General features: G+C 31.5%; 1 protein-coding gene across 1 annotated transcript in view; it reads right to left on the bottom strand.

Moving 5' to 3' along the window:
* The window catches only part of LOC142321237 (tachykinin-like peptides receptor 86C), a 392,020-nt gene that overhangs the window by 113,865 nt on the left and 265,011 nt on the right, over window positions 1–13,144 (bottom strand). The gene's annotated exons all lie outside the window — the stretch shown is intronic.

The raw sequence follows: 13,144 nt of genomic DNA, 5'->3' as shown, positions 1-13,144 counted from the left end.
TCTCAATTCTTCTGTATAGAATTCTAGTTAAGATTTTTGATGCATGACTAGTTAAACTAATTGTTCTGTATTCTTCACATTTATCTGCCCCTGCTTTCTTTGGTATCATGACTATAACACTTTTTTTGAAGTCTGACGGAAATTCCCCTTTTTCATAAATATTATACACCAGTTTGTATAATCTATCAATCGCTTCCTCACTTGCACTGCGCAGTAATTCTACAGGTATTCCGTCTATTCCAGGAGCCTTTCTGCCATTTAAATCTTTTAATGCTCTCTTAAATTCAGATCTCAGTATTGTTTCTCCTATTTCATCCTCCTCAACTTCCTCTTCTTCCTCTGTAACACCATTTTCTAATTCATTTCCTCCGTATAACTCTTCAATATATTCCACCCATCTATCGACTTTACCTTTCGTATTATATATTGGTGTGCCATATTTGTTTAACACATTATTAGATTTTAATTTATGTACCCCAAAATTTTCCTTCTTGTTCATTATGAAACCTACTCCTGCCTGCCCATTATTTGAAGCTGAGTTAATTATTGTAAAATCACCTGACCAAAAGTCGCCTTCCTCTTCCCACCTCACCTCACTAATTCCTACTACATCCACATTTATTCTATCCATTTCCCTTTTTAAATTTTCTAGCCTGCCAACCTTTTTTAAACTTCTAACATTCCACGCTCCGACTCGTAGAATGTTATTTTTTAATTTTGTGGTGACCCTTTCCTTAGTAGTCCCCACCCGGAGATCCGAACGGGGGACTAGTTTACCTCCGGAATATTTTACCAAGGAAGGCGCCTCCATCATTGGTATATGAAAATGCAGAGAGCCACATTTTCTTGGAAAAAAAGCAGCTGTAGTTTTCCATTGCTTTCAGCTGCGCAGTACTCAGAGGACTGAGTGATGTTGATATGGCCGTTTAAGTCATTTAGACTCACGCCCTTAACAACTACTGAAAGAGCTGCTGCCCTCTTTCTGGAATCATTCCTTAGTCTGGCTCTCAGCAGATACCTCTCCGATATGGTTGCACCTTCGGTCCAGCTTCTCTGTATCCCTGAGCCCTCACCAACGGCGAGGTCTCATGATTTATAGAGGAGGCCTTCTTACATTAAACTTTCCTAAACATTCGTTTGCATATAAGGCTTCTGGACAAATTACTATTTTGTAGGGTCATAGTTTAGCTTTATAGCTTAAGAATTTCTTATTGTAAACATCCGCTGTCATTCTATAAGCTGTATACGTTTTACGAATCTTACTTTTAATTCCTTCTTTTTCGAGTACAGTTGGTGTTCTTTAAAAAAAAAGAATTATAAATCGATTAAAAAGAATTTTGTCAAATTATACCGATTTTTAGTAAATATTTATATGTCGGTCATGCGTAGTTAAAATTAGTAGTCAAACATGCCACAGTACCATTATTTCAAAGATTTTGCTTATAATCTTCGATGTACCTTCTGTCATCATTATGTACTTTTTCAGTTAAAGAACCATGTTTCATTATCTCTTCTAATATGACTAGCTAAAATTATATTAAATTAAATATTATTTCATAATAATTATTATTTTTTGTTAAATTTTTATGTAATTCATCTGGCCTGGTCTAGTGGTTAACTCGTCGTTGCAGATCAGATGTTTAACAGCTGATTTCCGTAGTCGAAGGCTCTAAGTTTCAAATCCTTCTAAAAGTTAGTTGCTTTTATATGCATTTGAATACTAGACGGTGGATGTTGGTGGTTGAGGTTCAATTAACCACATGTCTCAGGGAAGGTCGGCCTGATTCTGTACAAGACTATACCTCATTTACATGTTATACATATAATTCTCATCTCATTGGGCGTCAGAGGTTGCTTATTATTCACTAGTTGAACAGATTGCAACGTACACAGGAAAGAAGAAGAAATTTTTTTGTATTAATTGTGCATAATTGTCAATTGCCAAGAATATAAAAGATTAAATGGTTGTTCTGTTATGTCTTCTTAATTTAGCTAGTTGTAATTTATATATAGTAACATATAATGGTGTAATATGCGTTCTTTATCTTTTCGCTTATAGTGAAAATCTTTCTGTTTTATAGTAAACCCTAATTTGGCTTCTGATGTTTTCTGGTTTTTGTGTATTAGTATGCTTCGTATTTATTTTAGTCATTTATTAATCAGAGTATTTTTATTCTGATTTCTTTATATAGTATTAGAAAAAAACAAAAAAAAAAAAAACGGAAAATGCGAAATGTAGTTTCTATGTTATGTAATATTTTTATTTTATTTTTGTATTAATATGCTGAAAAAAATCAAATATAAAGAAATGGAAATTGTATATTAATTTTTTAAGCTGCGATATTAATCTTATGTATATATATATAAGCGAGTCCAGACCGGCTAGCAAATAAATAAAAATATTAAAACCACCATTGTTAACATATTCAGTTCAAATATTTCTTTGATTATTTTATCGGATATTTGCTATTGCTTTTTCTAAAATTTGTTTTATATGTGTGTGTGTCCGAATGTTTGTTTGTTTATGTGTCTGTCTGTTGTTTGTATGTTCTCCACGCGAAAACCAACCGACCGATTGCTTTTAAATATGCAGGATAATTTGTATTATACCAGGGAAGGTTTTAAGCCATAGACTGAGGTCCTAGCCCCCCTTGGGGCTAAAGTTGTCAATTAAAGTGTTCATTATAAAAAAAAATTAATAATTTGTAATTAAATTAATTTCTGTCACCATAGCAACAGATGTAAGTTGTAAAGTGTTTTTTGTCAAAGGTCTGTGTACTTTAATTACCAGTTTCTGTATTTTGTAATTTAGTTTTTTTACAGTTTTCTATAGAGCCTCAATAACTTAACAATTATTTATCAGTATTATTTTCAATACTACGATAGTAATGAACATTGGGGATCCTGGCCTAGATGAAGGGAGCTCTGTGGCCCTGGGGTCGACCCCAGGTGAGCTCTGGGTTGGCCTCTAAATTCGCCTTTGCCGATCTGGACCACGGGAGACCAGGGGACGGGGCTCGGATAGACATAAATTAATAAAAATTTAAAACCATCATCGTTCATTGTTAAAAATTCAAATTTAATATTTATTTGATTATTTTATTGGATTTTTGCAACATACAAATATATTTTTTTCTTGATGATATTGCCAATAAGAATGAAGCTTGTGCATGGAATATGCAAATGTAGCGTATGAAAAATGCCATGCCTGACCGGGATTCGAACCCAGGACCTTCGGATGAAAGGTCGAGACACTACCACTCGCGCCACAGAGGCCGGTGCTTGTTTTTTTTTTAGTTTTGTAAATGATTTATAAAACTAATTTGATTTATAAACGAATTTTTGTGTAACGTTTATGAATCGTTTTATTTTATGGATGTATTTATTTTGTGAAACGTTAAATTACGCAGCTAACTGGCTGGTTTGATGCTTGTTTCATGTTGCTTATGTAAAACTGTAACAAAGGTTGTCTATTTTTAGGTCGATTTTATAAGAAAGCTATCTATTGAAAAATGTACTATGATTCGACTTCCGGAAAATTTCGACATATCTTCGCGTTTCACATCTCCCAGACCCCAAAACCACCGTCAGAACAAAAGTTTACATATACATTTATATATATATCTAATTTTCTTGTGGACAAGATAACTGCCGTAATTTTGCGCCAATCACTTTCAAATTGTTCCTTAAAAATAACTCGTCCCAAATTCTCGGTCGAGTTCGTTGGCTATCAAAATCGGACCATGGGGGTGGAAATAGGGGCTTTTTCGAAAAAAACAAATAATATAAGTTTCTTATTAAGTGAAATATCGTATTGTTTAAAGTTGCTACTATTCTTTGGATGAGGGCCTAAAAGTTATGTAAGTAAAGTTCTTTTGATATCACCAATCATTGCCTCAGGGAGTGGAAAAAATGGGTTTTTTCCCAGACAAAAAAAAATCATACTTCCCTTAATAAAAACAATATCGAATCGGTTTATAGTGATCTTTAGTTCTCTAAACGTTACTTAAAACTTATGTGTGAAACAAGATTTGATATGACCAAACCTTACGGCAAGGGATGACGAAACTTTTGCTGGAATTGTAAGAATATGGGGCTTGTCCTATGCTAAATATGTGAAACTTTTGTCACATGTAACCATATTGAGTAAATTTGAAGTTTTTCTTAATTTTAAGGTGGAAATATTTTTTATCCCCTACTTAGCACCGGTGAAATCTATCTCCGCCTTCCGGTGGGCCGAAAGGGATTTTTTTTTTATAATAATAGATAGCTTATATATTATACGCTATACATTTTTTTGAGTTTTAAATAATTAAAAAAAAAAAAAAAAAAAATTAATGAATACTTTAATTAATAGAAAATTTGTTTTATTGTTGTGAATAGTCAGTCATTTTCCTTGTACTGTGGATGAAGGGAGTTACAACTGAAGGTAATGGTGTAGTATTAGTAACAGTAGTGGATAGTCATTTGATTTCTCAGTGACTAACTGTCATTGAGAAATCAAATTGGTAAGTAGTAAATTTAAAAATAATTAATTAATCAATATCATTATTAATTATGACTACTGTAGACGAAGATTAGTTTAAAAATTATTACTAACTGATTTATTGATAATATGCTATTATTAACAGTATAATTTTTTTGCAGCATTGTCCCTTTAAGTAGACGTAAAGGGGATATGCTTATATATGTATATATTTTAATTACTAGAATCAGTTAAAAATAATAATGTTAAAATACAATTAATAAATAAACCGATTTAACATGCAAACGTTATTTACAGATTTTAGAAACGGGATATATTTATTTTTGTTTGGTTTTTGAAAATCTTGTTTTACAAGTGGAATGAAATTACATTATTTTTTATGGAAATAAGAATAGGGCGTAACAAGATCACTCAAGATTTCTTAACATTATTATGAAGCTGGTTATTAATAATTAAATTCCTGGCAAAGATGTATCGAAATTAGTGTAAAAAGAATAATTTCAGTCATTATTACGTTAATTTTTTTTCTTTTTTGTGTACTTTAAGCCTATTATTATGTTTTAAAGGATTGGACAGATTATTATGCATTATGAGACAAATAATAAAAAGCTGACAACAAAGTTGTTATATTTCCTGACATTGGTTATTTATTCTTATATACTGGAAAAATAAAGAAACATGAAAAAACTTTAAAAATTAAAAAAAATCGATATTTTCAAACTTTGATCGGCTTCCCCAATCACAATATTTTCTCAAAGGAAATCTTTGGCCACTTGAACTATTACTGTGCTTAGGAAGACATAAAACAATTCGGTTAAAAATATGTAATAAATAAAAAGATTGCTTTTCGATTTTTGGGTAAAGGGAGAATTTGGGGCAAACTTCTTTTTAAAATGATAAGATAAGCATATACGCATGAACTGAACTTAATATAAAATGGGATTATGTTTGCAAAACCTTGAGAAAATTTACCCAAATGAAATTATCTATCCTCAACTAATTGTCCTTGGAGTTATAGACCTCAAACTTTTACCAACACATTGCCCCATATACACAAGCCTCTGTACAAAATTTCATCAAAATTGGTTTATCCCGTCAAAAGTTATTAAGCTTCAAACACGCCGACACACGTACATACGTACGAAGATTATCCCCCTTTTTTTGTGACCCTGGGTGATGAAACGTCGAGAAATGCAAAAATAATATCCCATTTTTTGACTGATCCAGATTGACCTCCAGAAATGGCTGGACCGCAAATAGGGAGAACTAGGGAACGAGGTGATCCAGTTTCTTACGACCACTGGTGTATTAAGGCAAACTTGTGCGCGCGAACGCTGGGAGCCTCTGCGGATTTTGATTATTGCTGAGAGGAGAATACCAAAGAGTGTTCTTGTACGATCGGTTCCTACAGGATAGAGGGATTATGCCGGAAAGAATTCGGTGTGCTTACTCCATAGAATAGCATTGGGATATGCTGCAAACAGAGCGATAGTGGCACGCGGTATCCGTTATATTGGTTAAAATTTTCCGGACAAAGATAGCGTAAGAAATACAGGGAGTGATGAATTCTTCCTGAATTTCCCTTGGGGCTGTATTCAAAGCAGGTCCCTTGGTAAAAAAAGCAGGTCCTTGGTAAGGTGGAGATAGCAAAAAAAATACACCTGTTTAATAAAAAAAAGATAGTTTTTCTTATCTACTCTTTGAATTTTTAATATTTTCTTTAGTCTATTCAGTTTGTCACGGTCGACTGATGCATACTTAATTCTTTACCTCTTTTTATACACATTTCATCGACATTTCTTATTAGCCTAATCACCATAACCCCTTTATATAACCTAGTGATGATTGTTTATTAAAAATCGAAAGGCGCACCTAGGTTTTGATTTCGAGTTTTACTAAGAATTTTATTTTTTCATTTTTATTTATTTATAAATATTTTTTAAATGATTATTAATTCACTATTTAAACTCTAATATTGTGCTTTAGAATATACAATGAAGTCTATGTAGTATATGAAAAAATACCAAATTTAATCCAGAACCTTCCAGATGAAACATTAACAAACCTTTCTAAGGAGGCCAGTAAGTCATCATTGGAATGAAGGAGTTAATATCTTTATAATGATCGTATATTATATTTAGTTTCTATTTCAGTATAGTAGAAAGAAAATAAATTTTGCATGTGAAGATTATTTTTACAAAAGACCTAGTAACATAGTCAAACAAGTTCTTCATAAATTTGTGGATTCCTCCTCAAAATGGAATGAATAAGTAATTTTCCATCACAAAGGAAACGAATAACAACTCTTACGAGTATTTTTGTAAATTCCTTTATTCTTTGATCTTACTTTTTCCTAACATCTCTCTTGCTGCAAACTACAGGTTATATTTAAGTTATTTTGTATTAAAAATCTTTTTTTTTGTGCAATATATTTTACAAATGCTTTTGTGTTTTTTCACTATTTACAAGTTATCTAAGCTGTTTATTTTAATAGAACTAGTAATTTTTTACTAAGAGGTAAATAGCTATGATTTTTTCTCATATTTAAAAAGTCGATTGTATTTAATGAGTTTCTTGTATAAAAATAATTTTAACAAAGTGATAAATCAAAAACCAGGAGGTTATTTTTAAATGCATATTTCGATCGTTTTATTTCTAACTAACTGCCCCGGCAATGCTTCACTATTGCTAGATTTGAGTATATATATAGATTAAACGAACACAATTGAAAGTTCGATAGCAAAATTATCACAATTAATATTGAACATTAAGAAACTTACAAAGTATTAAAAAATGAACATTACGGAACTTCACAAAATTTAACCTTTCACTTTAGAAGTCAGAATGTAAATAAATCCAACTGTCAAAACAACAGCACTTCCAATCGGATTTAATTCAAACTATTCTCTAAACACCATAGTTGGTTCAAAATACCCCTAACTTTCTTTCTACTGGTCAGATCGAGGATTTAAACAGCTTTAAACTTTCTCCGGGCAACGCGGACCGTTTTGCAAAAAACCGCACGTAAATTGGTCCAGTAGTATTTTAGTCTGTAGCGGATTCATATTCGAACATTACCTTTTATATATATATATATATATATATATATATATATATAAAAGGAAAAAAAATCCTATATATATATATCGATTTTTTTTTATTATACAGAGCCAGTTTTTCTACTTAGGTATTTATTATATTTTACACGAATAAATTTGTATACTGTTCGTATATAAATTTTATATTTATATATTCGTAGTTATACAGCCGTGAATTGTTATGTTTTTGAATTGATTCTGGATAAGAAATTCTTTTAGATTTTCCATTTGAAAAAAAAAATGACACAAAACAGCTTTAAGTTATTCTACTTCGATAAGTAAAAAGATAATATAAATGATAATAATCACAGATACAAACATAATGTTTTAAATTAGTAAAAGATTACAAAATATTCTTAATTTGGTCGAAACAATTTCTACTTATTAAAGCTTTTTAAATATAAAATATTCTGACGTACTTCCGAGACGTATAATATGAGTTAAATACCATTAGATTTTCTAAAAAGGCTTTTTTTTCCAAAAAGGCTTCAATAGGGATCACGTTAAATGAAAGACGAGTAAACAACTGAGAGTTTCTATCATTGGCCTGAACCTGATTTTTCTGGGTTTTAGACAAAAATGTAGGACTATTTTACTCTGTTTGAAAAAAATTTGCCCTTTCTTTATAAAAAATAACTAATTTATACCACATAAAATACAAAATACTTAATTTTAATCGTTGTTTAATGTATTTATTAATAGTTTTATGAAGAATACACCACACCACTTTATTTTGCACTGAATTTAACAAATTGAACCTTACAATGATATCGATTCAATGAAGTGAAAATTAAAATAAAGTATAAAACAGAATTCCCGATACTAAAAAAGCTAATTTTTTTACTTTAAGAAAATGAGGTATCCAAAGGGAAAACGACAAAAAATTAAGTTTATCGAAGACTAACGTAGAATTAAGTGTTAAATAGTACTGATGGAGGAACAACGCAGAACAGAATGATAATAGTCTCAAGAGATGAAGTTTAGGCATAAGAATGGGTTAAATTTAATGAAGTGAAGAGTAAAATATCTGTGCACCCACGATGAGATTCTCTGCGTGGGTGTCATTAGCAGTGGAGGAGAGAATTCGTGTATATGTTAGGCAATGGAAATTTCACCACTCCTCACTAAAAAAAAAACAAACAAAAACACTTTTCAGTTTTTAATAACAAAATTTATGAAAATGTTTTGTGCATTTGGCCGTAGGTGGATCGCAGATACTAACAGATGAAATGCCAAAACGTAGAGTTAAAAAATGACATATAGAGGTGAATTTGTTTTTTTTAATATTTCTCTTTTTTTGTTTTAGGCTTAAAATTACCTAATACATTATTCCGAATTTAATTCTTAGAAACTTAACCATTTGTAAATAAAACCCATAATGTAATTTAATTTAAATAATGTATGAATGGTCGGTGACTAACGAAAATTGTCCAATCAGTCCCGCAAATTACCTGCACACCTCAACGGGTTTGTTTAACAAAGTGAAGAGTGAAGTTGTATCCTGTTGCATTTACACTGAACTGGAGTATCGTGATGCATATTAATACATCACTCACAGAAATACTGGTTATTGTCAGCCTTATGATTACACCCTTCACCGAGATCATCGCCTTAGTTAATTCTAAAAAATTATTTTTTTGAATATTTATAAAATAAATAATAAATTAATACTTATAAATTTATAAGCGGTAAATTTGTATTAAAGAATTATGTTTTTAAATTCTAGATATTACCTACCAATATACATTTTTTAAAAATCTAATTGCAATCTGTTTAACTACACCCCCACACGTACCAATGAGATGTAAATGAGGTGTAGTCTTCTACAGACTCAGGCTGACCATGCCTGAGACGGTAGTTAATTGAACCCCAACCACCAAAGTACACCGTTATCCATTGTCTAGTATTCAAATCCGTATAAAAAAAAATAACTTTTACTAGGATTTGAACCTCAGAAAATCGACTACGGAAATCAGCTATTAAACAACTGGTTTACGACGACGAGTTAACAACTGGTTGATCTTTATTTAATATATATAGGATTTTTTTTACTTTTTGTAGCCTTTTTTCTTTTTTAGAAAAGAATAATTAAAAATATATCTTAGAAAAAGAAACAAATTTAAAAAAATAGGAAAAATATTTCTTATTTGAGATATTTTTAAGAATGTATTTTTAAGAATATATTAAATTTTGAATATCATTAGTAAAGAAATTAAATTTTTAGCTGTATACAAACTATGCGAAAGTTGGCAACGATGTTGCCAACTTTTAAAATGAAAATTGGATAAATTATTGACCGTTAAATAACAAAATTTAACTGTTATTATTTCCTTAAGGCGCAAGAAGGTATTAAGTTTTGTATTTTTCAACACGAATTGTTTGTATAACTGTTTCATAAATTTAACACTGCGATAAAAAGAAATATCATGTCAAAAACATTTAGAATGTACTTTTAGTTTGTTTAGTGATTTTCTTAATTGAAATTTACTGAATTTGTTTATATTATGGATATGTCTATATGCATTTACAATAAAATAGCAATCATTGATATTTTAGGATTTAGCAGATGTATATTTAGGAAATTAACGCGTAATATTAAAGGTAAATATGAGTTATTTATCTAAGAAAGAGTCGAAGCGAATACGTGAATAATGTAATGTTATTAAGAACTTATTACATCCATTTATTTATTGCTACTAAATAATTATGAGTAAATTACTAGGAGATGTAATTTTGATTAGACGTTTACAATATCCTTTATATTTCAGTTTAATACGACTTGAAATGAAATTTTATTAGACTAACGTAGGAAGATAATTTTTGTCTGAAAATCGAAATAAACTAATAAAAACACAATTTTCGTAATTAATTGTATATGTATATATATTATGTAAAAGTACCAGTAAATTAATTTCTTCCAGCATTAAGGTAATTCAAAATACAATTTTTAATTGAAAATAAGTAAATACTTAGTAAATCAGATAGATCAATATCTGCAAAATAGGTTCATAGAGGTCAAAACCCTAGAAAGGAAAGCGATTTTTCAGGTATTCCGGGGGGGGGGGGTGCCGCAGGGATCTGTCCTTGGCCCAACCTTATGGAATGTTTTCTATGATAAAATCTTCAGGCTGAACTACCCCGAAGGGGTATCGATAGTAGGATACGCGAATGATATCGCAATATTAGTAGAAGACAGAGATATTAATGTACTGGAGAACAAGGCAAACCAAGCGCTTAGAACAATAGATGAATGGATGGAGGATAACAAATTAGAAATAGCTCCTAATAAATCCTGTTGCCTGGTCCTCTCGGGTAGAACACCATTAAGAAGTGTGAATCTAAATATCAGAGGACAGAGAATTGATGAAGTAAAAGAAACAAAATACTTGGGGATACTTCTGGACAAAAGTTTAAGGTTCAGCAAGCTTATTGATTTGATTTGTGGGAGAGTTACTCCGCGGCTATCACTTCGGCGGTACTGTATGCGGCTCCCATATGGGGGGCGGCAATGATACAGCGTAATAAAAAGAAGTTGAGAAGTGTCCATAGACTGGCATTGCTGCGTGTAGTTGCTAGTTACTGTACGGTATCGTATTACGCGCTGTGCGTACTGACCGGGGTCCTACCCATAGACCTTCAGATAATAGCCAGAACCGGAAAGCCAGATGGGCCGTTAACAGAGGTCAAATAGTAATTAATGGTCTTACACCAGAAAATCTCATAAACTGGTTTGGGGTACAAGAATGAGAACTGGGAATGGTTCCGCAGGTTCGCCGGGGAGGTCCTGCGGGCCAAAGAGGATGAAGACAGAAGAATGGGAGTATCAACAGTAATGTAGGGCGGACAGTCACTCCATGGAGGGCCCGTACGCCTTGGTGTGCGGGTACCTGAGAAGGGGGTGAACTCCAGGGGAGTTTGAGTTTGGGTTAAAATAAAAGACCAAGTTCCGGTCGGCGGGGTCGTCCCTGCGGGAGCCTAGGCTCTTTGTGGGGTCGGCGCTGTCGATTAGAGGCCAAAGGCGTAAAGACCGAGTCCCGGTTCCCTGCTGAGGCGCTGGGGGACGACATAGCCGGACCTTGGCTCTAAAGCGGGGGATTAGAGGCAGGCAATGTAAAACAAAAGATCCGAGACCGGGGAGGCCAACCTGCCGTGCCGGACGTATAGCCGGCGGGTGGGGGACGCCTCCTTTGAGAGTAAAAGGACACTCTCCCCGACTGAGTATACTTAATTGGATATCCGGTCGGGGAGAGTAGGGGGGGGGGGAAAAACCATCAAAGTTCACCCATGTCCATTCTATAGTATTCAAATCCGTATAAAAGCAACTAACTTTTACCAAAATTTGAACCTCAAAACTTCCGATTTCGAAAATCAGCTGTTAAACCACTGATTTGCGACAACGAATTAACTACTAGACCAGCTCGGTCGGTTTTTTTTTTATTGGTAATTATCTTTTTCGTTGAAATCTTTAATAAAAATGCTGTTTCAATTTAATTGATTTAATAATAGAATCCATAAAAACTCAAATTTAAATAACAGATTTATATTTCATATGTTATAAAAAAAATTGAATAAAGTAAAACAAAAATCACTCTATTCTTTTTCTTCTGTAATGTTTGGTCGTTATTCTCAAATATTTCCCTTAATAATAAATTACATCTCTTTTGTTTAAAGAAGTTATGTTTCTTATTTATGGAATTGTTCAATATTTTTGGGTTGATATATCTATTAATAAAAATTATTAATGTCAGATATTAAAATTAAATAATTTTGGTTTTTTAAAATTAAAGAAGTTAATAAACAGGTTGCTAAAATGTCTATAATTATTACTAAAACAGCTCATCATTTAGTGCTTTTTTCAAGTTTCTAAAATAGATAAGATAAGCCTCTACAAATAAATTTTTGGAAAATGTTTTAGGAAAACAATTAGGAAATATTTTTCCTAAATAGGTAGATTTAAAGTATACAACGTTATATTACACATATAATAATTATTTCATTGTATTTTTTGTCATAGGTGTAGTTAGTATAAATAAACCTTTTTCTAAATACTCCAACCCGAGTTTCCTTAATATTAGTGATCAGTTAAGATTTATTAATATTCATAAAATTTGTAAATAAATAATTACTTCACATATATTAAAAATGTATAATAGTAGAATTTAGTTTGACATAAATTATATAAAATATTTACAAAAATAGGCTTCTCCTCTAGTAATACATAGTATTTTGACGGATGATCACCATAATTTCAAGCTATTTAATATTTAAAAATAAAAATGAAACTTAAAAATCAATGGTAATTGAGCAACCTTGTTAAACTAAGATGTAATTTAACTATTAGATTCTAAAAACCAAAGTAAGATATTTAGACGAGGGTGAAAAATTAAATAAAAGAGAGAGGAGATATTCTGGTGTTTTAATTGAAGTGGTAAAATCGTTTTAACATTTAGGTCGAGTGTTTATTCCTTTAACGTTCTCTATTAAAAATCATCGGTTACAAAAAGTTTCAGTTAATAATTCATGGAGTAAATTATAGGTAATGAAACGAATGCTGTCAGAA

The sequence above is a fragment of the Lycorma delicatula genome, chromosome 3 (assembly GCF_047948215.1).
Source record: "Lycorma delicatula isolate Av1 chromosome 3, ASM4794821v1, whole genome shotgun sequence".
Classification (NCBI taxonomy): domain Eukaryota; kingdom Metazoa; phylum Arthropoda; class Insecta; order Hemiptera; family Fulgoridae; genus Lycorma; species Lycorma delicatula.
The sequence above is the reverse complement of the archived record's forward strand: the minus strand, read 5'-3'. Positions and strand labels throughout refer to the sequence as shown.